The sequence below is a fragment of the Microtus oregoni genome, unplaced genomic scaffold (genome assembly GCF_018167655.1).
Source record: "Microtus oregoni isolate MIOR12 unplaced genomic scaffold, Mior012 000028F_ref0000031, whole genome shotgun sequence".
NCBI classification, from domain to species: Eukaryota; Metazoa; Chordata; class Mammalia; order Rodentia; family Cricetidae; genus Microtus; species Microtus oregoni.
Genome location: NW_024543087.1, coordinates 28209808 through 28232306, shown reverse-complemented (window position 1 = coordinate 28232306; position 22499 = coordinate 28209808). Strand labels below are relative to the sequence as shown.

General features: G+C 42.8%; 1 long non-coding RNA gene across 1 annotated transcript; it reads right to left on the bottom strand.

Moving 5' to 3' along the window:
• Positions 1-4648: 4648 nt before the first annotated feature.
• On the bottom strand, positions 4649-20158 carry LOC121464172. Its single transcript, XR_005976497.1, has 3 exons — positions 20044-20158; positions 4982-5075; positions 4649-4760 (listed from the first exon to the last, which is right to left on the bottom strand). It is a non-coding gene; the product is annotated as an uncharacterized LOC121464172 (long non-coding RNA).
• Between the last annotated feature and the right edge of the window lie 2341 nt (positions 20159-22499).

Here is a 22499-nt window from a genome sequence, read left to right as displayed (position 1 = left end):
CTTTTTTTCTTAAGAGAATTTTATTAAAGAAATGGAGTCATTTGTCCTATAGAGACAAATGAGGTTTTTTTTCTTTCTATAATGTAGAATGTTTCATGCTCAGGAGCCACGCTCATATTCCTGTATCATCCAGGCCTAGCTCCTGTACTGCCTGAGCAAGCCCAATGACTAGACAGCATCTGTATCCCCCATCACCAGCTGCAGTGGTGCTGGAAGTAAGAGACCCCCATGAAGGCCCATTTGGAAGACTGTCGGGGAATGGTTTGCCAACTGAACCATAGGATCTTCATTTTAAAATTTGTATTTCTACATGATAGTTTTAGGATACTGATTTTTTGAGTTTTTAAAATATTTCCAGGTGTATTTTGTCTGCACATATGTATGTGCACCACGTGTATGCCTAGTGCCTTAGGAGGCCAGAAGAACACGTCGAATTCTCTTGAACTGGAGTTACAAACTGTTGTAGGATGGGAACAGAACCCAGGTCCTCTGCAAGGGCAGCAAGTGCTCTAACCACTGAGCAGCCTCTCCATCCCACATAATTCTTCATAATATTATTAGCATTCTTCAATAAACAAAAATTCTGAAGGCCCCTTATTGCAACTCTCCTCTCTTTCTTCCTTCCTTTCTTCTTTCCCTCATTCCTTTCTTTGTTTTGCATCTGCGTACATTCCCTGTCCACAAAGAAATCTTTTCAGGCTTTCCCTTGGGCACCTTTCCCATGGCTGCACCTAAAGACTCCCTCCTTTCCCTTCTCTTAGGCAACATGGACAAGCACCTTCGTTTCGTCTCTCTGTTTGGCTGGTTCCTAGTGCTCCAGCCACATCTGAGTTCCAGCTCTTCCACTGGGTTTCCTGTCTGGCCCTTCCCGTGTGATTAACCCCTATGGGAACCTAGAGCAGACTCTTCCAATATCCTTAGCCCACACTTGCCTCAACCCTCTCACCCTCGGGCCACGGCGACCAGGCCCCTCACTATTTGGGGCTGAACACTTAGTTTCAGATGGATTTACATGACCCTTACTACCATTTTTTTTTGTCTTTGTTTGTTTGTTTTTGTTTTTCGAGACAGGGTTTCTCTGTGTAACATCCCTAGCTGTCCTGGAACTAGCTCTGTAGACCAGGCTGGCCTCGAACTCACAAAGATCTGCCTGTCTTTAACACCTAGGCAGTAAATAGGGAACAGTTGGAAGCGGGAGAGTGGACAGTGGCACAAAATACACAAATGTTAGTCCCCTCCTCCCGCCAACTCGCATAAACCTTGCCTGTCTCTTTTAAGACTGGCATGTGAGCTGGGTGATGGTGGCGCACGCCTTTAATCCCAGCACTCTGGAGGCAGAGGCAGGTGGATCTCCATGGGTTCGAGGCCAGCCTGGTCTAGAGAGGAAGTTCCAGGACAGGCTACCCAGAGAAACCCTGTCTCAGAGAGAGAGAGAGAGAGAGAGAGAGAGAGAGAGAGAGAGAGAGAGAGAGAATGGAGGGAGTGCACTTCTTAGAAACCATTCCAGCAAATTTTCTCTCGGTGTGGTCAGAGATGTGTAAATACCAATGCTTAAACCAACCGATTGCTAGGGAAGAAGATGAAACGAGATGGCTAGGATTGGATTATATGGAATACATGGCCTAAGGTTCGTTATCCAAATGGAATCGAGGCTCCACGGAAAGGAGAAAAAGGAAAGGAAATAACTTACACTCTTTTTTTTCTATTGGTTTGTTGTTGTTTTGTTTTCTCTGTGTAACCCTGACTGTCCTGAAACTCCTTCTGCAGACCAGGTTGACCTTGAAATCAAGGTTTGCCTGCTTTGATATCCCAAGTGCTGGGACTAAATGCATGGACCACCACTGCCCTGCTTCCTTTTTGTATTGTGAGAACCCAGGCCCACTGGTTTTTAATCATTTAGCTGAACTGTAATATTATAGTTACAGATTCTGCATCATTCCTACTGCCCGCAGATCTATCTTGTAAATTATTACCCATGTGACCCAAATCCAGCACACAACATTGGTTTTAGCAGTTTAGCCATTGCTAGCAGTAGGCTTACTGTTTAAATAAAATACTGTGGGATCTGAATATGAATAGCCGACCACAAACTCTGGATTCAGGCTGGTGCTCACTGAGGAGGAACGAGGGACTCTCACCTTGCCCCACTGATCAGCCTTTTGAGTGATCATGGAGGGTAAACGGACCATGAGTTGAAAAGCCAGGCAGGCTGTGTAGGATGAGGGCCCAGCCAATGGTGGGTGGGGCCATCCCTGGGTTGTTGGTCCTGGGTTCTATAAGGAAGCAAGCTGAGCAAACCATGGGAAGCAAGCCCCTAAGCAGGACCCCTCCATGGCCTCTGCATCAGCCCCCTCCCTCCAAGATCCTGCCCTGCTTGAGTTCCTGTCCTGATTTCCTTCAGTGATGAACAGCAATGTTGAAGTGTAAACCAAATAAACCCTTTCCTCCCCAACTTGCTTTTTGGTCATGGTGTTTCATTGCAGCAGTAAAAACCCTAACTAACCCAATAGACACAAAGAGATATTGCAGAATATAAGAGATAAAAAATGAAAAGGTATTGAGGGAAATTAGCAAGGCAATTTAGATTGGGCTACATATACACTCTTTCTTACCAAAGCACTCAGCAGCAGGACCCCCACCTACACTGACTGCACACAAACCCTTCTCCATATAAAGCTACCAGTCACTCTGACCTGTAGTTCTCTAGAAACCCATATTAATCCCTCTTTTGTGCTCAAATACATCTTGGAATATATCTTGGGACCAGGGCAGTGGGCTGGTCCAGACTGAACTCATTTTGGGTGCATGTGCTGGAATGCAAACTACATCCCGTGAGTAAACTCTTAGGAAAAATCTTTTGCTTGTGCGTAATTGGGCATGCCTGTGATCAAATTCAGATGCATTGTGGGAAAGGATATGGGAAGTGGTTGCATAACCTAAGCCTGTCAATCAGAACAGAAAAGCACCTAACTCCGCCCCTAGTAAGCAAATCCTCCTGGACCCAGGAAAGGAAGCCACTGGGCAATGATTAGCCTCCAATCTTGAGCTGCACCAGTCTCTCAGAGCCAGGCTGCTCTCTAGTGGGTATTCTTTAGCCTTGCTTTTGAATAAAACCCTTTGTTAGCCTCTTGTGAGTGCTCCTTCAGTTCGAAGACTACACTGGAAACACCCAGAATATACAGGCACTCCAGCAGACCATGAAGAAACGATAGGACTCCATAAGAAAGCTGAGCAAATGATCAATATACAGTTTAAAAGGAAAAGGCCCAAGGCCTACTAAGAATATAAAGAAAGTTACAACTTCGTTAGCAATTTTGGAGGAATTGCTATTAAAGTGCTTGTCCCTGTAAGAGTTGTAAAATTAGAAACGCTGCCACTGCCAGGTGGCCGTGGGGAGTGGGAACTATTAGTTCTTTTGGTGGGAGTTTATCACACATCTATAGCTACAGAGAAAAGCACCCCAGTCCTGCTGACTTCCAACAGCCATTTTACTAGCTCACAATTCTGGAGGTAGGGAGTTTGGAGTGGGCTCTACTTGACAGCCATTTTCTGCTCTGGTATCTCATGGCTCACTAAAGTGTTTGGCATCTCAGGTGAGGAGGTTAGCCTACCTGGAGCATCTCCCACGTGTCTCTCAGCCCCGTGAGGTTAACTTGGGCTTCTGTATGATGTCAGAAGGGCTCCAAGCGCAACAGTAATGGCTCCTGAGATCTGGTGCAGACCTCACACAATAGAGTTAGAAAATACTGTTACTGCTCAAAACATGTACAAGATTAAATCCAGCGCCAGGGAAAGGGAGGATGGAAAACGAAAGCCACTCTTTTCTTCCCTGGAGACCGAACCCGGGGCCTGTAATGAAACCTTTTGATGGGATGTAATCAAACCTTATAGGCCTTTCAGTGGCCTTTACTCTAGAGAAGACATTGGTTCAGCCATTCTAAGAACAATTCTGTACGGCTCTTAAAATTAAATATAGTTAATTAATATATATTATATATATAATATAAAATTAAATATATTCAGTTCTATGGCTCAGAAATTTCCTTTCCTGCAATATGCATCCCAACTATATTCCTTTATAGGTTCATAAAGAGATAGATTATTTTGGTATTAGGGATTTAAGAGACAACTGGCTAACTGTGATTTGCTGGGAGGGTTATCAGAAATGAACACACACCAAGGAATATGATGTATTAGAGCTGCGTGTGGTGGAACACACCTGTAATTCCAGCACTCCAGAAGCAGAGGCAGGAGAATCATTGAAAATTTGAAGCCAGCCTGGTCTACATAGTAATTAATTCCAGGATAGCCACGGCTGCACATTTATTTGATTGTAATACCAGAAGCTCTCAGAATGATGCACCTATCAATGCTGCTCATAATAAAGGCCAGTGGGAGGATCATATATAGAACCCCCAACTTAAGATAGAGAAAAGGGCTCTAAGTTCAATCCCCTGTGGTGGGAGTAGAATTTATTTCCCTTCCCCAATTTCTTTTGTATCTGATTCTTGACCTTGTGATTTTTCCTGGACAAGAGCTTATCTCTAAAAACAAAACAAGACAAAAATAGGGCTTGGGATATAGCTTAGTGGGCAGGGTGCTTACCAGGCATACAGGAGGCCCGGGGTTCAATCCTTAGCACGAGGCACAGTGCTGCTGTTCCCAGTGCTCTGGAGGCAGAGATAGATCAGGAGGTCAAGGTCATTTTTGACTCTGGAGAGCAATCTAGGCTGGCCCCGGGGTCTCAAAACACAAGTCGGCTGAATAAATGGAAAATATATAAGATACACACAAAACAATAAACTGTATAAACAAGAAACAAAAGATACATATTAAACACATTACAATTAATGCCATTACGTGTCTTAAAAGGAAGTGAACGGGAAAAAGAGATAAATAATTGAATGAATGCATCAATCAATCACAAAGAAATCCAGCCAGACCAAACTATGATATACCCGAAACTGAGAAGTGTAATTACCTTAAAGCCCTATACTTAAGGTCCAGGAAGAAAAAGCACGGCCATTGTTCCTTCATTGTCTCTGTCCCTTCCAGTGCACATGTCCCATAAAATACTAAAGCATGGCCAACAACAGGAAGAAAAAGGAAATGAGAAGTTCTTCCATTAGCAATAGTGTACAGTACTCTGCAGAGGAACCTTGCACCGTTGGCCCCAGGACAACCATCCGTCACTTTCGTAAAGATGACCACTACTCGTTCCTAACTGAGCTGACCTTCCCTCCCTCCAGGACCAAAGTGCTCTCTTCCCAGGACAGCCAGCACTACACGGAGAAACAACCTCCAAAAACAAACAACGAAAACAAAAATTAAAAAGAACAAAAAAAAAAGAAAGAAGGGAGAGAGAGAGAGAGAGAGAGAGAGAGAGGAAAGAGGAGAGAGAGGAAAGAGGAGAGAAGAGACGAGAAGAGAAGAGCACACCCTGATATCCTGATTTTCCCTAAGTTTGTCCAAAGAGACCCTCATTTATTGTAGCTGGGCACAAGGACACTCCACAAATGACATTGCTTTTGATCTTTCTCTGAGTCCTACCTATTCTTAGATAATTCACTAAAATGAGGATTCTTCACCACCCACACTGGTAGTTGTGTATTTTATGCTGATTCTCTTGTTACTCTCATGGGCAAATTAGACTGTAGTTAGTTTAGGTTTCCACTGCCAAGCGAGTGACGGGATCCACACATCTGGGTCTAAACTGAAAACCACATTTGACCTGAGTATTTGGCTTGGGTAAGGTGGGTAGTAGCTAGAGATATTTTAATCATTTTCTTCCACGGGTATGCCATATCTTGAGATATATTTTTGTGTATCCCCCAGATTTTTTAAAAGAATGCATAGAGTTTAAAAATTAATTAATTTAATCTGGATGTGGTAGTTCATGCCTTTAATATCTGCAATCTGGAGGCAGAGACAGGTGGATACTTGAGTTTGAGACCAACCTGGTCCAAAGAGTTCTAGTACAGCCAGGGCTACACAGGGAATTCCTGATTCCAAAAGTCTACATATAATGTGTGTATGTATGTATATTATGTACATATAATGCGTGTATGTATGGATGTTTATATGTATATATATTATAGATGCAGGATATGTTGTATGTGGGGAGTATATGCCACAGAGTGGACAGCTTTGTGGAATTGTTTCTCCCCTTCCACTTTTATGTGAGTTCTGGGGGCGGGGGTGTCTAGGCTTGTGCGGCAGGTGTCTTTACCTGCTGAGCCATCCCGTGAGACCGAGAGCCATCCCGTGAGACCAAGAGCCATCCCATGAGACCCAGAGCCATCCCGTGAGACCGAGAGCCATCCCGTGAGACCGAGAGCCATCCCGTGAGACCGAGAGCCATCCCGTGAGACCAAGAGCCATCCCGTGAGACCAAGAGCCATCTCGTGAGACCGAGAGTGAGAGTTTTTACTTAGCTTTTCAAATAACAGTCGTTTTTTGGAAAAACTAGGGGCTAGTGAATGAACAGTTTGAGTAATTAACCACTAGAGGGCATATCACACATGGTATTTGGGGTTGGGTTTACTCCCTCTCCCCCTTCAATTTTATAAAAATCAAAATGTAGATTTCAAAGTGTATCAGAAGATAAGAAGAAGAATATGAGATAAGTAGTCTTCATATAAGCGATTCAGGGAAGAGGAGGAGGAGTCCATAGGCATGGAATGAAGGGTTTTTGTTCCTTCGTTTTGTTTATGAATCAGGTTCTCCTGTTCACACTGGCTTCAAACTCCTGTACCGGAGACTGGCCTTGAACTCCTGGTCTTCCAGCCTCCACATCCCAGGGGCTGGAATTATATAGGCACACTCCAGCAAGACTAGCCTTTTGGTAAATGTTTAAGTCGAAAGAAAGGGATGGAGGACAAGGGGAAATCCTTGAAATCTAGTCTGGGTCCTGCCTTATACAATCAAATAGATGCACAAACCTTTTCATCAGCACAGAATGGGAGGAAAGAACTCGGGTTTGCTCTAAAGTAACAGGAGGTGCAGTCCCGGGGAAATGCTGCGCTGCGGACTGAAGGCGAAGGAAGCTTGAGGGAGGACGGAAAGGGAATTCCATGCTTACATAGAAGCATCAAATTTTCAATTAGGTTTTCTTATTGGCAACATATTTATATTATAGAAACCTAAAAAGTACAAATCAGTAGACATTGAGAGGTCAACTCTCCCGCTTCCCTGCTCTACCTACAACAGCTCCCCACCTTGAAGGACAACGCCCACTAATTTCTTATCTATTATAACAAAAACACGCATTTATTGACTTTTAGCTCGGGAGGTCCATGACGGTTTCTTCTCCACAGAATGCCTCTGTGCTTTGTCCCCTTCTCCCATCACCTTCGCCTTTTCCAACTTAAGTCTTGGTGATCTTCCTGCAGCGGATCACGGAGTGGCTCGTTGTCAGCAAGCTGCTAGCCCTCAAAGGCACAGCACTTTTAAAGAAGTGATGCCGTCCCCCAGTTCTATTATAATTATGCTTGTGCTTAACTTACTCTGTCTCCACCAAAGTTCTGTCAAAAAGCAAAGCTGCCATGAAAACCTCTTTATGCATGTCGGTTTTCTATGCCTGGATCTGTAGGATAAATATTGACTGAATCCAAAGATGTTCACAACTGAAGTTCCTGCTGCTGCTGTCAATTCATCTTCCTCTACCCCCTCCTATCCTATTTTTCTATTATTTTTTTGCTGGGTTTATACTTGTTTTTTTTTTTATTTTGTTTTGTTTTTATCTTGGTCAACATACAACATGAGCAACAACATCTCCTGGTGTTTCACTTTGTGTTTTTCATTAGAGGGTCAACATCTAAAAAATACTTTATTGCTCCTTTTAATTGTATGTATAGATGTGTGTTTGTATATGGGTTTGTGTAAATGAGTGCAGTACCCACTGAGGCCAGAAGAGAATGTCGTGGAATATTATTTTAAGATGTGTTACATTCATTTATGCTGTGAAATATTTGTTTTAATAATGTAAGGTGTGTTGCATTCATTTATGTTGCATTTGTTTAGCTCTGTAATACCGTGTTACTTTACCTGTCTAAAACACCTGATTGGTCTGATAAAGAGCTGAACGACCAATAGCAAGGCAGGAGAAAGGATAGGCAGGGCTGGCAGGCAGAGAGAATGAATAGAAGGAAAAATCTGGGAAGAGAAGAAGAAGCAAGATCAAGGAGCAAGAAAAGAAGGTTACCACCCAGATACACAACCAAACACAGATTTAGAAGGAAAGGAAAGGTATACAGAAATAGAGAAAGGTAAAAGCCTATAGGTTGACTGGAGCGATGGTTCAGAGGTTAAGAGCACTGACTGCTCTTCCAGAAATCCTGATTTCCACTTCCAGCAACCACATGGTGGCTCACAACCATTTATAATGGGATCTGGTGCCCTCTTCTGGCCTGCAGGCGGAACACTATACATTAGAGAAAAAAAAAAAGTCCAGAGGCAAAAGATAGACGGGATAATACCAGTTAAGATAAGCTGGTGAAAAAAAAAAAAAAGATAAGCTGGTTAGAAACAAGCCAAGCTAAGGACAGGCATTCATAGAAGCCTCCATGTGATTTATTTGGGAGCTGGGTGGCAACAGCCCCCACAAAAGCCAAGAATACAAGGGAGTGTTAGATTCTCTGAAGCTGGAGTTATAGGCAGTTGTGAGTCACTGGATGTAGGTTCTGGGAACCGACTTGGGTCCTCTGCATAAATAGTTTCTACTTTTTAATTGCGGAGTCATTATCTCTCCTATGTTTAAGGGAAAGGCTCGTGTTAATCACGGAACAACACTGTGTAAAAGGGTACACTTCCAGGCATTATTAGCCAATTAAGACAAGAGGGGGGAAGGTACCCCGAGATGAAGGACAGGAGAATCTGAGCAGTGCCTGAACCATCCCATGAGCAAACCTTCCAATGCCACCCCTTCAGCCACCAGGCAGTCCCAGACTATGTACTGCCTTGTATTTCGGAGCCCGGCTCTTCCCAGCAAGCTGAGAAAAAGCCAATGCCAACTGGAACTCAAAGGAACAAAACGAGACAATCATTTCCAAAATGTTCCTCAAACCCCCTGGCCTTCAGCCATGCAGAGCTGATTCCTTGGGACCTTTCCCCTGCATTTTAAGATCAACTCTGTTCAACAGAAATAAAATCCTAGGTATATATATAACTTCAATTGATCTAGTAGCTATTACATTAAAGAATTAGAAGCAGAGCCAGGATAGAATGGCCCCATAATTCCAGTCTTTCATATATTTTACTCTGTAAAATCCAATCTATAAAATAAAGAAGCAACTTATTGATTTAATACAATATATGCAAATATTATCATACAAATATTATTCTTTCAACATATAGTCAATATTAAAGATCATCACTGAATTTTTTTTTCTCTTCTGAATCCTTATGATCCAGAGAGTCTATCTATACTCATTGCATCTCAAATCAGACTAGCAACACTTCAAGGGTTCAGTGCCAGCATGTGTCTGGACTAGCATCATTAATATTCTCAGAACCCGACCTTTGATCTGCTCATTAATTACCCATCCCAGCAACACTGTTTGAATTAACTGATTATTAGATATTAGCAAGGCACATGCCCTCCTACTGAGCTATATCGTCAGCCCCTACAGGCTTCCTGAAGAAAAAGTTAAATCACACAGCTAAAGGGATGGTCTTTCTCATTCCCCTCATTCTGCAAATCCAAGACTCTGTTCTCCAGCCCTTCTTCTGTGTAGGTGTGGTGGTTTGAATAAAACAGCCCCCGTAGGTCCATAAGAAGTGGTACCATTAGGAGGTGTGGCTTTGTTGGAAGAGGTGTGTTACTGTGGGCTGGCTTTGAGATCTTAGAAACTCCAGCCAGGCTTAGTGACTCTCTCAGTCTTTTCTTGCTGCCTGTGGATCCAGAACTCTCAGCTGATTCTCCAGCACCACATCTGCCTGCATGCTACTATGCTTTCCGCCATGATGATAATGGAATAAACCTCTGAACTATAAACCAGCCCCAATTAAATATTTTCCTTTATAAGAGTTTCCACAGACATGGAGTCTCTTCACAGCAATAGAAACCTTAACTTAGACAGTAGACTAGGGACAAGAATGGGAAGAAAAATTCTTTGTTTAATCGCATGAACATATTACCTGCCCCTTATAGAGCAGAATTAGAAGAGATGTGTCTATGTATAATATCCTTGATAAGATGCCTGTCTAGCCTTTATAAAAAGAATTTAAGATCACAAAAACTTTGTTCTTTCTTTCCATGTTGGTGTGTAATGCATGTTCTACCCAGCAGAAACACCCTGCTTGTAAGCAACCATTCTGCATTCCTCATACCAAATATTCAGCCAAGTTTTCTTCTCATTCCTGTCCCTCATCCCCATAGGTTCCATACCAATTTCATGGTAAATTTTGTTATTTTCCATGACAACAGAGTGTTCACATGCATTTTAATCAAATCTGAATAACATCCAGATTCTTCTTCCTCCTTTTTTGTTTTATTTTGTTTTTCATTTCTTCAAAACAGTGTTTCTCTGTGTAACAGTCCTGGCTGTCCTGGAACTTGCTCTGTTGATTACATTTGTTAGTCATTTGGGCAAAAAACCACTCTTGCCTGGACTGCTTGATGGTATGCTGTGTGAACTGGACATGCAGGACCCACAGACTGCTGAACTTACCCTAAAGGTGAGACAATCCTTCAGGGTTCCTGTTTCATGAAAGAGTCTGCAAGACATTCTACAGGACACAGAAGAAAGTGACTGACAAACTGCCAATATAAGCAGAACTGTCTTTGAAATTTCCTGCTTCATGGAAAAGTCTGCTGGATACTATGGGCCAGTAGGCTGAAGATGGATGCCCCAACAGTACAGAAGAACTTTGGATGACTGTCCAGGCAGTGAGATGTCTCTGTCAATTCTAGAGTTTTGGAAGTTGTTTACAGTGTACTTCCTTTTTGCTCAGGCAATATTATAAACTTCTGGAGTCTTTGATGGAGTTGAAGAATAGTTAGTTATAGTTTTCCTTAGTTATGATAAAAGATAAAGTATATAAAGTATTATAACTTTAATTCTTGCTTGATACCTGTTTTGTTATATGTAATTTTACTATGTTAAAATTAAAACCTTCCTTTTGATTTAAACAGAAAAGGGGAGATGATGTATGCTGTGAATACAACTGGTTAATAAAGAAACTGTCTTGAGCCTATAGCAGAGCAGGACAGAACAGAGCTAGATGGGGAAAACTAAACTGAATGCTGGGAGAAGGAAGGTGGAGTTTAGCCATGTAGCCTCCACAGACAGAAGTTTACTAGGTAAACCACAGCCACGTGGCAATACACAGATGAATGGAGATGGGTTAAATTAATATGTAAGAGTTAGCCAATAAAAAGCTAGAGCTAATAGGCCAAGCAGTGATTTAATTCATACAGTTTCTGTGTGGTTATTTCAAGAGTCTGGGCAGCCAAGAAACAAACAAGCAGCCTCCATACGACACTCTGTAGACCAGACTGGCTTTAAACTCACAGAAATCTGCTTGACTCTGCCTCCCAAGTGCTGGGATTAAGGCATGTACCACCACTGCCTAGCTTCTTCCTCCAATTTAAAAAAAATATTATGTGCATTTACTGCCTGATCATCTTGAAGTGTCTTCCATTTCAATCAGGACATCTCTTAGAGCACCTTCATCCATACGTATGCTGGCTAGTTTTATATCAACTTGACACAAGCTAGAGTCACTGGAGAGGAGGGAACCTCAATTAAGACAATACCTCCATAAGATCCAACTGTAGGGCATTTTTTATTCATTAGTGATTGGTGGGGGAGTGCCCAGCCCATTGTGTGCAGTACTCATCCCTGAACTGGTGGTCCTGGGATCTATAAAAAAGGCTAAGCAAGTCATGTGGTTTGGGGGCTGTGGACCCCATGACCCTGAATTTCCTGTAAACAACTTGTTTTCCTCTGCTCTGGCAGTCTGCAGCTGCTCTGAGCACAAGACCCTGATGGCAGGGGAGTGGGTTCTGATGAGTCTGCAGCTGGAAGATCCTGAGAGCTGGGGTGTGGCCAGAGCCCTATGAAGTAATAAGGGTGGCAGCGCTGCGTTCCCAGCACCCCGGCCTCCCGCCTACTCGGCTAGCTTATGCCCCGAAATAATTACACGGACACTGTATTCTTTTAATCACTGCTTGGCCCATTCTCTTCTAGGCTAATTCTCACATATTAATTTAGCCCATTTCTAATCATCTGTGTATGGCACCCCAAGGTGCGCTTACCAGGAAGATTCTAGCCTATGTCCATCCTGGGTCAGAGCTTCATCCTGGGAGCGGGGCATGGCGTCTCTCTCAGGCGTCTGCTCCGGAGAGCAGAGCTGTGGAGTCTCTGACCTCACTTCCTCTTCCTCCCAGCGTCCTGTTCTGCCTACTCCTCCCACCTATCCTCTAACCAATAAAATGGGCCAGGGCAGTGCCTTTATTAGCCAATGACCTTCCTCCATCATTTCCCCTTTTTCGGTTTAAACAAAAAAAAGGCTTTAACATAGCAAAATTACATATAACAAAACAGTTATCAAGTAAAAGTTACAATAATCTTTATCATAACTAAGGAAAACTATAACTATAACTAACTATTCTTAACTCCATCAAAGACTCCAGAAAGATATAATATTACCTAAGTAAACAAGAACCAAGAAACTTCAAACTCTAGAAATGACAAAGACATCTCGCTGCCTGGACAGTCACCCAAAGTTCCTCTGTACCGTTGGGGCATCCATCTTCAGCCTTCAGGCCCATGGTATCCAGCAGACATTTCCATAAAGCAGGAAAATTCAAAGTCAGTTCAGTCACTATCTGTTGTGTCCTGCAGAATGTCTCGCAGACTCTTTCATGAATCAGGAACCCCGAAAGATCATCTCACCTTAGGCAAGTTCAGTAGTCCTCTCTCTGCGGGTTCTCTGTGTCCAGTTTATGCAATAGTCCAGGCAAGAGCAGTTTCTTGCCCAAATGGCTATCAAACTCCATAAGGATCCTCTTCGATGCCCATCTTCCTCTTGAAGTAGATTGGTGCTGCCAGGAGCAGAGTGTCTCATTGTCATGAAAAGTCCTAAGTTATTAAAACATTAAATGTCCTATTCTGTAATCTTTGAAAGACATGAAGAATGTCTATCTAAAATATATCTCTATATATCTAGAAAATCTAACTAACATGACTACAAGCTTTACTATTATCGATGATTATCCATTAACAACCTATATTTCTTAATTATACAGTACATATTTAAATGAACTACACAATCACAATACCTTAATAAAGATCAGAAATACATATACATATAACAAAATTGACCTTAAATTTAAATCACTAAAACAAAATCCATATCAATGTAAATTATTCATATCTCTATCATATCCCCCTTTAAATGTAAAAGGACGTTTATAAACCATATTTGGGAATATGGGCGCAGTTTTTTCTCTCCAAACTGCTTCCTGCTGAATGGGGGCGTCGTTAATTAGGTCTTTCATGGTATAACCTGTGTGCTAGTTTCATCTCAGTTGGCAGTTGAGCAAAGCAATTTTCTGAAGGTGTTCACACCAACCCTTCAGGAGGGCGTGGTCCATCATACCAAATCGGAATAGAAGAAATGAACAGCGTCTCATCCTCTGTGAAAACAAAATAAGAAACTCCTTTCCAAAGTATCATGTCCTTAGATCCAAATTTCAAATTCAAGGCATCAAAATATCTATGTTGGATTAGTTCAGCAGCATTTATAAATAAATATCTTTTAGTAGCTTTTGCTCTTTCCTCAGCATTCAAACAATTCAAAGAGAGCATAATAGCATACAGTATCAAAATTCTCTGTGTATTTTCCATCTTTGTTCGTTTTATTTTAACCTCTATTTTGTTTATTTTTACTTTTAACTTTTTGCTTTTTGAGACAGTTTCTCTGTATCTTTGACCTGAAGTAACTCTGTAGACCAGGCTGTCTTTGAACTCTCAGAGATCCGCCTGTCTCTGCCTCCCAGGCATTCGGGATTAAAGGTGTACACTACTACACCTTGAACTCACAGAGATCTGTTTGTCTCTGCCTTCTAGGCACTGGGATTAAAGGCGTGTGCTACCACACACAACAACTCTCTTCCTTTTTTTGTTTTTTACTTTAAGAACTTCAACTTTTAGTCTGCATATATTTTTAACACACATTAACCATTTAAAAATTTTCTTTGTCTTTGAATCTCTCTTTACTGTATATTTCTCTTTTTCTGACCACATGAGTCTTTAATTTACCAAGCAATGTCAGTAGGATTAAAGGCGTGGCTTTGCCAGCTAGATCCAGTCCATTCCTTAGCTTTCCAGCCTCATGGCGGATATACAGGCTGTAGCCATGTTTACTGCCACAACTGTATGGCATTTCAAGGTCCCTGCCAGCAACTGAGCTACAACAGACAACACTCAAGTCCTCTCTAGGTAGCCGGCCCTCCTGCCTCAAACAGTCAGAGTTTGCCCTGGCAGGATGGCCCAGAAAGCCGGCATTTTTAAACGGCGCAGCTTTTTTCCTGCTATGGCTGAAAACCGAAAAGCATGTGTTCAGCTTTTCGTCAACACCGTTTAAGTGTTTCGTGGCAGGAACTCTTAATGAGCTGCAGGGTTTTGCAGCTAAAGCTGAGTCAGGAAGCCTCTCTCAGATGAGGCGCTTGCCTCTAGCAAGCAGAGTAGATCCGAGAAATTGTCACTATCAAGAAAACATGCTTTACTCTTTCCCAAGCTTTTTCAGGCTTTCTGTAGATTCAGTTGTCCACGTGGGCGCCATATGAAGTAATAAGGGTGGCAGCGCTGCGTTCCCAGCACCCCGGCCTCCCGCCTACTCGGCTAGCTTATGCCCCGAAATAATTACACGGACACTGTATTCTTTTAATCACTGCTTGGCCCATTCTCTTCTAGGCTAATTCTCACATATTAATTTAGCCCATTTCTAATCATCTGTGTGTTGCACCCCAAGGTGCGCTTACCAGGAAGATTCTAGCCTATGTCCATCCTGGGTCAGAGCTTCATCCTGGGAGCGGGGCATGGCGTCTCTCTCAGGCGTCTGCTCCGGAGAGCAGAGCTGTGGAGTCTCTGACCTCACTTCCTCTTCCTCCCAGCGTCCTGTTCTGCCTACTCCTCCCACCTATCCTCTAACCAATAAAATGGGCCAGGGCAGTGCCTTTATTAGCCAATGACCTTCCTCCATCAGCCCTATATAAGCTGCCCCTGAGCACAATAAAGTTGGCATTCTTGGTTCAAGGACCCTGTCCCCATCTCTCTCTCTCTCTCTCTCTCTCTCTCTCTCTGTGTGTGTGTGTGTGTGTGTCTGTTTAAGTCTCCAGCTTAATTCCCAGCTTGCACACAGTCCCGTAGTGCAGGCCCTACAATGGGAAACAAGCCAGCACCCTTCCATGGCCTTTGCTTCAGCTGCTGCCTCCTCCAGGTTCCTGCTTGAGTTCCTGTCCTGACTTCCTTCAGTAATAGACTATGAGGTGGAAATGTAAGCCAAATAAACTCTTTCTTCCACAACTTGATTTAGGTTATGGTGTTTCACCATAACAATAGTAAGTAACCCTAACTAAGACGATATGGAAGCATGGTGTTCTGTGTTGCTAGTTCATAATTTAATCAGATCCTTATCAATCAAGTCTTGAGTTGTCTTTAGTGTACACTGTTCCAACCAGTGTTAGACTATAAACCTTGTACTTAGCCACTTTCAAGTATGCAAACATGTCTTCAGGATAAATCTCTCAAAGGAAAACTGCATAAGATATCAACGAACAGCTAATTTTGATAGACATTACTAAGCTGACCAACATTAACTTACATTTTAGGAGGTTTTTATTGTTGTACAATATTCTGAAGTTCAGAAGGTAGATGGTATAGCATATGGGCCCCTTAAGATGGTAAGTCTTGATTGTCAAATTGTCAGCTCGATGAGCTCTAGAACCCCCTATGAGAGGAGGCTCTGGCATGTCTGTGGAACATTGTGTAGACCAGGTTGGTTGAGGTGGGAATACTTGTCCACTGTGGATGGCACCACTCCATGGGCTGAGAGCCCAGACTATACAAAAAGAGGAAACCCATTTGATCACAAGCACTCAGGGCCTTCTGTTTCCTGGCTATAGTGTGAGCAGCTGTCTCAAGCTCCTGCTTCTGACACTTCTTGGCCATGATGAACTAAACCTCAGAACTGTGAAGCCAAATAAATCCCTTTCTACCTTAAGTTGCTCTCATTACTGTTTATTTGTTTTGTTTTGTTTTTTTTTATCACAGCAGTGAAAACAAGTAACTAACTGTGATGGTTTAAATGAGAATGGCCCCCATAGGCTCAGTGTTTGAATGACTGATTCCCCACTTGATGGAACTGTTTGGAAAGGTTAGGAAGTGTGATCTTGTTGTAGGATGGCACGTCCCTGGGGGTGGGCTTTTAGGTTTCAAAGCTTTGTGCTTACAGATCAGGGTGTAAGCTCTCAGCTACTGCCCTGGTGCCATGCCTGCCTGCCTGCTGCCATGCTTCCTGCTGTGAAGGTCATGGATTCACCCACTGAAACTGTGAGCCCCAATAAAATTTCCCTTCTATAAGTTGCTTTTGTTATGGTGTCTCTTCACAGCAATAGAAAAATAACTAAGACACTAACACACTGCTCCTACTGAGGCGTATTATTAGAATAACTGAGGTTATTCTAAATTGTTGTATAAAAACAATGATAAAATAAGCATTTGTTTGTAAGATCTCTTGCGTAGGTATTTTTCCACAATCGTTGACAGAGTGAAGAGAGAGGGAGAAAAGTAAGAAGAGGGGGAGACAGTGTGGGGAATATGGTACCCAGAAAAAGATAGTGAAGCAGAAAGTGCCATAGGACTTAGACCCACAGGAAGGTTTGATGTTTTATTCTAGACCAAGATTATATTATTTGCTTCCCAAAGATCATCCTGCGAGCCACCTGGAAAGTGGTTGGAGGGAGCTGTGGTGTGACACCTAGCATCAGAGGGAGGCCTAGTTGGAGTGAAATGAACAAACTCTTAGCAGAGGGAAGCAAATTATCACAGAAAATGCCCTGCTTCCTACAGTGGCCACCAGGGAGCACTCTGGAGAGTGATATAAGGGGTACAGGAATCAATGAGCCAGATAAGACAGCCTCTGCCTTCAGGGATTTAGCAAAGAGTTGTAGGTATGGATCATTGCACCATGCACGGTGTTACAAAGTGTTGACCACTTTGCACGTGAAACACCACTTTGTTACTAGGTCAAGGTTTTCTTTTTTCTCTCTCTTTGGCCCTCCAACCTCCCTTTCCCTCTGACAAGCCTCTTCTCTCTGATTTCTTCACTGGGAAGGGTTAGTGAGGCGCTTAAATGGAATCACTTTGAAAAACTCTGGTCCTGGCTTTCTAGTTCCTTTTTCAGTTGCTGTGCTACCCCCAACAAAAACAAGCTTAGTTCAGCGAGAGTTTTTTTGGCGCATGGTTCCAGATTACAACCCATCACGGCAGGGAAGTCATGGAGACAGAAACTTAGGGAGAGGGTCACGTTGCATCCACAGTCGAGAAGCAGAGAGCAAGGAAAGCATGTTGCTACTCACTTCTCTTCCTCCACTTATCTAGTCCAGGATCCCAGGGAACAGCACCACCCACGGTGCCTTTTCAGGGTAATACAATCAAGATATCCCCTCCTCCCCTGCCCAAGCATGAGCAGAGGCCCATCTCCCAGGTGATTCTGTTCAGCTGATAATCAACACCAATCATCCCAACTAGCTTCTGAAGAGGAGTACTGAATTATATTTGGTGAATGGGTGAGAAAAAAAAAATCTCTTTCTTCCCCATTTGCCTTCTGGAATCCCTGCCAGCCTTTCCTGTCAATCATGTGGGTTCTTCTTCAGCTCTGTAATGTCATTAACAATGGAGAAAACTGGGCTCATTAAATCTGTGCAGCGGTTTGCCTGAGTCATATGCTGGGAGGAAAGGCAAATTAATTGCTTACATATTTTTAATTTATTCTCTTTCCAAAGTCACCCTTTTAAAAGATAAAATATTTATCTCCTCCATCCTTTGATTATCAGGGAAGTTTTAATATATCAGGAAGAGTACTGAAGGCATCCATTTATTTGATTAATAGATATCAAATTATTCTGGTTCGGTTTATTGTTTTAGACCACATTTCTGTAGGGACATTAATAAATGTGATTGCTTTTGCTAGAATATTCGTTAATCCTGTGGTTTAGTGTGTGGATAATGGAACACGCTGTTCTGCTGCCTCTTAGTGAGCTTTCCCCGCTGGCTAGCCGAAAAGCAAAGAAACTGATTTGACAAACACGTGTGCAGCCAGAGGACCAAGACAGTTTTCGAATCTCTTTACACTCTCAGACAACGGCATAAAGGTACGCCCGAATATAGTTTTCTTTTCTAACAGGTTTTTCTCCATCAGCCTTTTAAAAATTTAGCGAAGAAATCTGAGAGGCAGTCGCTAAAGACTGAATGGCGTCCCTCCCCATTTTCCCAGAATGAAGCCATAATCCTATGTGTGCTTGTGTGTGGATATGAGGCCTAGGAGAAGTGATGGCAGTTTTCAAAAAAAAATCATCAAGGTGGGTCCTTAATGCATCTGAGTTGGTGTCCTTTGATAAGAAGAAGCGTTGCCAGGGTGCTCTCTGTCTCTCTCTCTCTTCCTCTCTCACCCCCTCCCCCCAACTCTCTCTTTGCCTCTGCCATCAGAGATGCAGCCCTTTGCTGGTCAGGAGGAGCTCTTGCCAGGAACTGACCCTACTGGACCACGACCAGACCTCAAGAGTGGAGAAAATATAATTTCAGGAGAAGCCACCCAAGTCTGTGAGACAATGCCATGCAGGGGAGCCAACAGGACAGCAGACTTCGGAAATTCTAGAATGCTGCTCCTTGCTGTTTCTGGTCAAAAAGACTGTATTCGGCTTGGAGACCTTACTTACAATCATTTGCTTTATCCGTTTGGGGGTTTTTGCTTTCTTTATGGATAAGCAGCCCCAAGTGGACAAAACTGTATGATGACGAAAGACTGCTTTGATGATTCAGGTCACCCCACAGCTGTCAACTGACATAATTTTAGTCACAACATCACCAGGGCTTTCTAGTCAAGGACAAATCGATGTTTGACAAATAAGTGTTAAGTCAAATGTTAACTCTTATGTATACCTCGAAGGTCCTCTGCCCCCAGAGAAATCTATATAGATCAATGCATATGTATGCAGGGCTATCCCCACCCCCATCCCTTATTGACAACATGAAATCAAAAGCTTCTCACTCAAGGAAGCTAGCTAAGCATGCACATTTGCCTACTCCTGTCCCGGAGACTGTCACTGTGTTGATATTTTTAAAGGAGAGAAATCAAATCAAATCATCAGAGAATAGGAGAGGAAGCCAATGAAGAACAGTATAAAGCTGGAGGAGAGATAAGGAAGCAAAGATCCAGAACATATCAGGGAAGAGAAGGCAGATAAGGCCAAGAGCTGCGGGCAACAGCGCTGACAAGGACCTCACATCCAGACTAGCACACTGCGGCTCTCGCTTTCTGTTATCACAATAAAATACCTGGCTGTTTTATAGAGAAAAGAGTATTTAGCTCACATTTTGGAAGCTAAAAGTCTGGAATTGGGAGGTGGCATTAGAGCAGCAAGGGCTTCCTTGACTGTGAGCATCACACAGCAGGTGGGATTATGGCCAGATAGTATGCAAATGGGAGAAGTCAGCCGGTAAGACAGGAAGTCAGAGAGAATTCAGGGCTCAGGGCACTCCGCTTTGACAACTCGCTTGGGTGGGAACTATTGAGGTCCCATAGAATTACCTTAATCTCTTCCAAGGGCGGTGTCCCCCATTGCTTAATCACCTCCTATGAGCCCCCATCTTTTAAAGGCTCGCCACCTCTCAGTTCTACCTCCAATTCATGAGGCACACCCCTGATTCTCTTTTGGTTTGGAGGCCAAACCATAGTGCAAGATGCTATCTGAGAACACATTAGCTACCATGTCATCACCCCTGCTTTATCATTGCACATTAAAATTACACATACATGTAAGTAACTCTTTTGTAGAACTACATAATATTCCATAACTTGTTCTCCCAATCCTTTGTTTAAAAAAATTTCAGATTATTTTCATTTTGGTTCCTCCCGCCAAGGATGTAATCTACAAAAAAAAAAAAAAAAGAACACAATGAATTTCTTATATATCTATGGCCTTTATATTGACATTTTTGTTTTTATAAGTTACATTTTCAAAAGTAAAACTTCTGAGTCGAAATGCCTGTATAAATTTCATTTTAACTTGCCTGCCAGCTGGAATGGCATTTCCAGGAACTGCAGTAGTAATCCCGAGGATCACCCATATCAATACTGAGTGGGGGTCACCTGTTCTCTGTCTCCATTCAATGCCTGTGTTGCTGTATTGTACTTCTTTAAGACTGGTGATTTCTTGTCTTCCTACCTTATCTCCGAGCTGAGATTCTTACAAATACTCTTCTACATTTTTTTCTGGTATTTTGTTATTTATATTTCTAATCAGCCTGGAATCTGTTTTTATTAGAGTAAGTAATGATGATAGCTAACATTTACTGATGAATTTCTACAAGCTAGGCACTCTGAAAAAATACTGTCTAAAGTTCATATAGATAAGAAAAGTGAGTATTGTAAAACTTGAGGAATCACCCAAGCACACGTATCTCCTAATACTAAAGACTGTGACCTAAGCTGAATCTTACTCTGGACTATCTCCTCAAACATCCAGATGAAGAGCTAATTAATACCTGTCTTTTTCCATGTAATTGGATCACACATTCCATTGTGTGTGTGTGTGTGTGTGTGTGTGTGTGTTTGGTATTAAGGATCACGGGGCACCACACATGCTACAAGGGTGGAGTTGCATTCCCAGGCCCCAATCTTCAAGCTCTCAAATGTGGTCACTTTGTCTCTGGAGTCCACTGCATTTGTGCCACCACAATGCTGTTTTTCATTTTATACTTTCAGGGTAAGCTTTGTTTTCTCTTTGATAAGGCAAGTCCATGACAAAACCATCTAACAGATTAATAAATTTTGGATGTTTATTCTGGGCAAATCATTGGTCCAGTTCCAAAGAAAACATGTCTGTGCATTTTGATTTGGATTGCATTAAGTGTGCCTTAATTTGTTAAGAATTGACACTTATGTATCAATCTCTCTCTTCAGTCACATGGTACAATGTCTGTAGTATTAGGAGCGGCGGGGCTGCGTCTCCAGCACCCCGGCTGCCTGCTCGGCTAGCTTATGCCCGAAATAATTACACGGAAACTGTATTCATTTAATCACTGCTTGGCCCATTCTCTTCTAGGCTAATTCTCACATATTAATTTAGCCCATTTCTAATCATCTGTGTGTTGCACCCCAAGGTGCGCTTACCAGGAAGATTCTAGCCTATGTCCATCCTGGGTCGGAGCTTCATCCCGGGAGCGGGGCATGGCATCTCTCTCTGGCGTCTGCTCCCGAGAGGAGAGCGGTCGAGACTCTGAGCTCACTTCCTCTTCCTCCCAGCGTTCTGTTCTGTTTACTCCTCCCACCTATCCTCTAACCAATAAAATGGGCCAGGGCAGTTCCTTTATTAGCCAATGACCTTCCTCCATCAAATGTCCACTTATTTAGAGTCTTCAATAAAAGGTTAGACATGTCTCTAGCTCTTTGTACTCTTATATGAACTCCCTAAGCCATCATGTTGTGAGTAGGATATGTTCACATATGTATCTGGTAATCACAGAGGTAAAGCTGAGGTGTGTGTTTATGAGCCTAACCTCTGTTTTTGCTCTTGTTTTGGGAATAGGGTTTCACTGTGTAGCCCAGGCTGGCCTGGAACTCATTACATAGCCCAAGTTGCCCTAAAAATTGAAGTTCTCCAGTCTCAGATCCTGAATGCTGGATCGTAGGCCTCTGCCACCATAGCTGGCTTCTAGATTTTGCTTTTATAAAACATACCCTGCAAAGGCTTTGTTGTAATAAGATTGGCGGGCTGGGCTGCGTCCCGCCACCCGGCTAGCTTTACCCGAAATAATTACACGGAAACTGTATTCTTTTAAACACTGCCTGGCCCATTAGTTGCAGCCTCTTATTGGCTAGCTCTTACATATTGACCTAACCCATTTCTAATAATCTGTGTAGCCCATGAGGTGGCTTACCAGGGAAGATCTTAACCTGCGGCTGTGTCGGGAGTGAGAATCATGGCGACTGCCTGACTCAGCTTCTTTCCCCCAGCATTCTGTTCTGTTTACTCCGCCTACCTAATTTTATGTCCTATTAAAGGGCCAAAGCAGTCTCTTTATTTAACCAATGAAATTAACACAAAACAGAAGACTCTCCTCCATCAAGGCTTGCTCCCTTTTCCAGTTAGATTTTTGGACAGAGAATGTTACACCTTCTTTAAAAGCCACCTGCAGCAATTGCACAACAGCGCTGAGGGCAGCGCCATCCCTCGTCCCTGGTCATCTTGACAGCGACCTTAAGTGTTC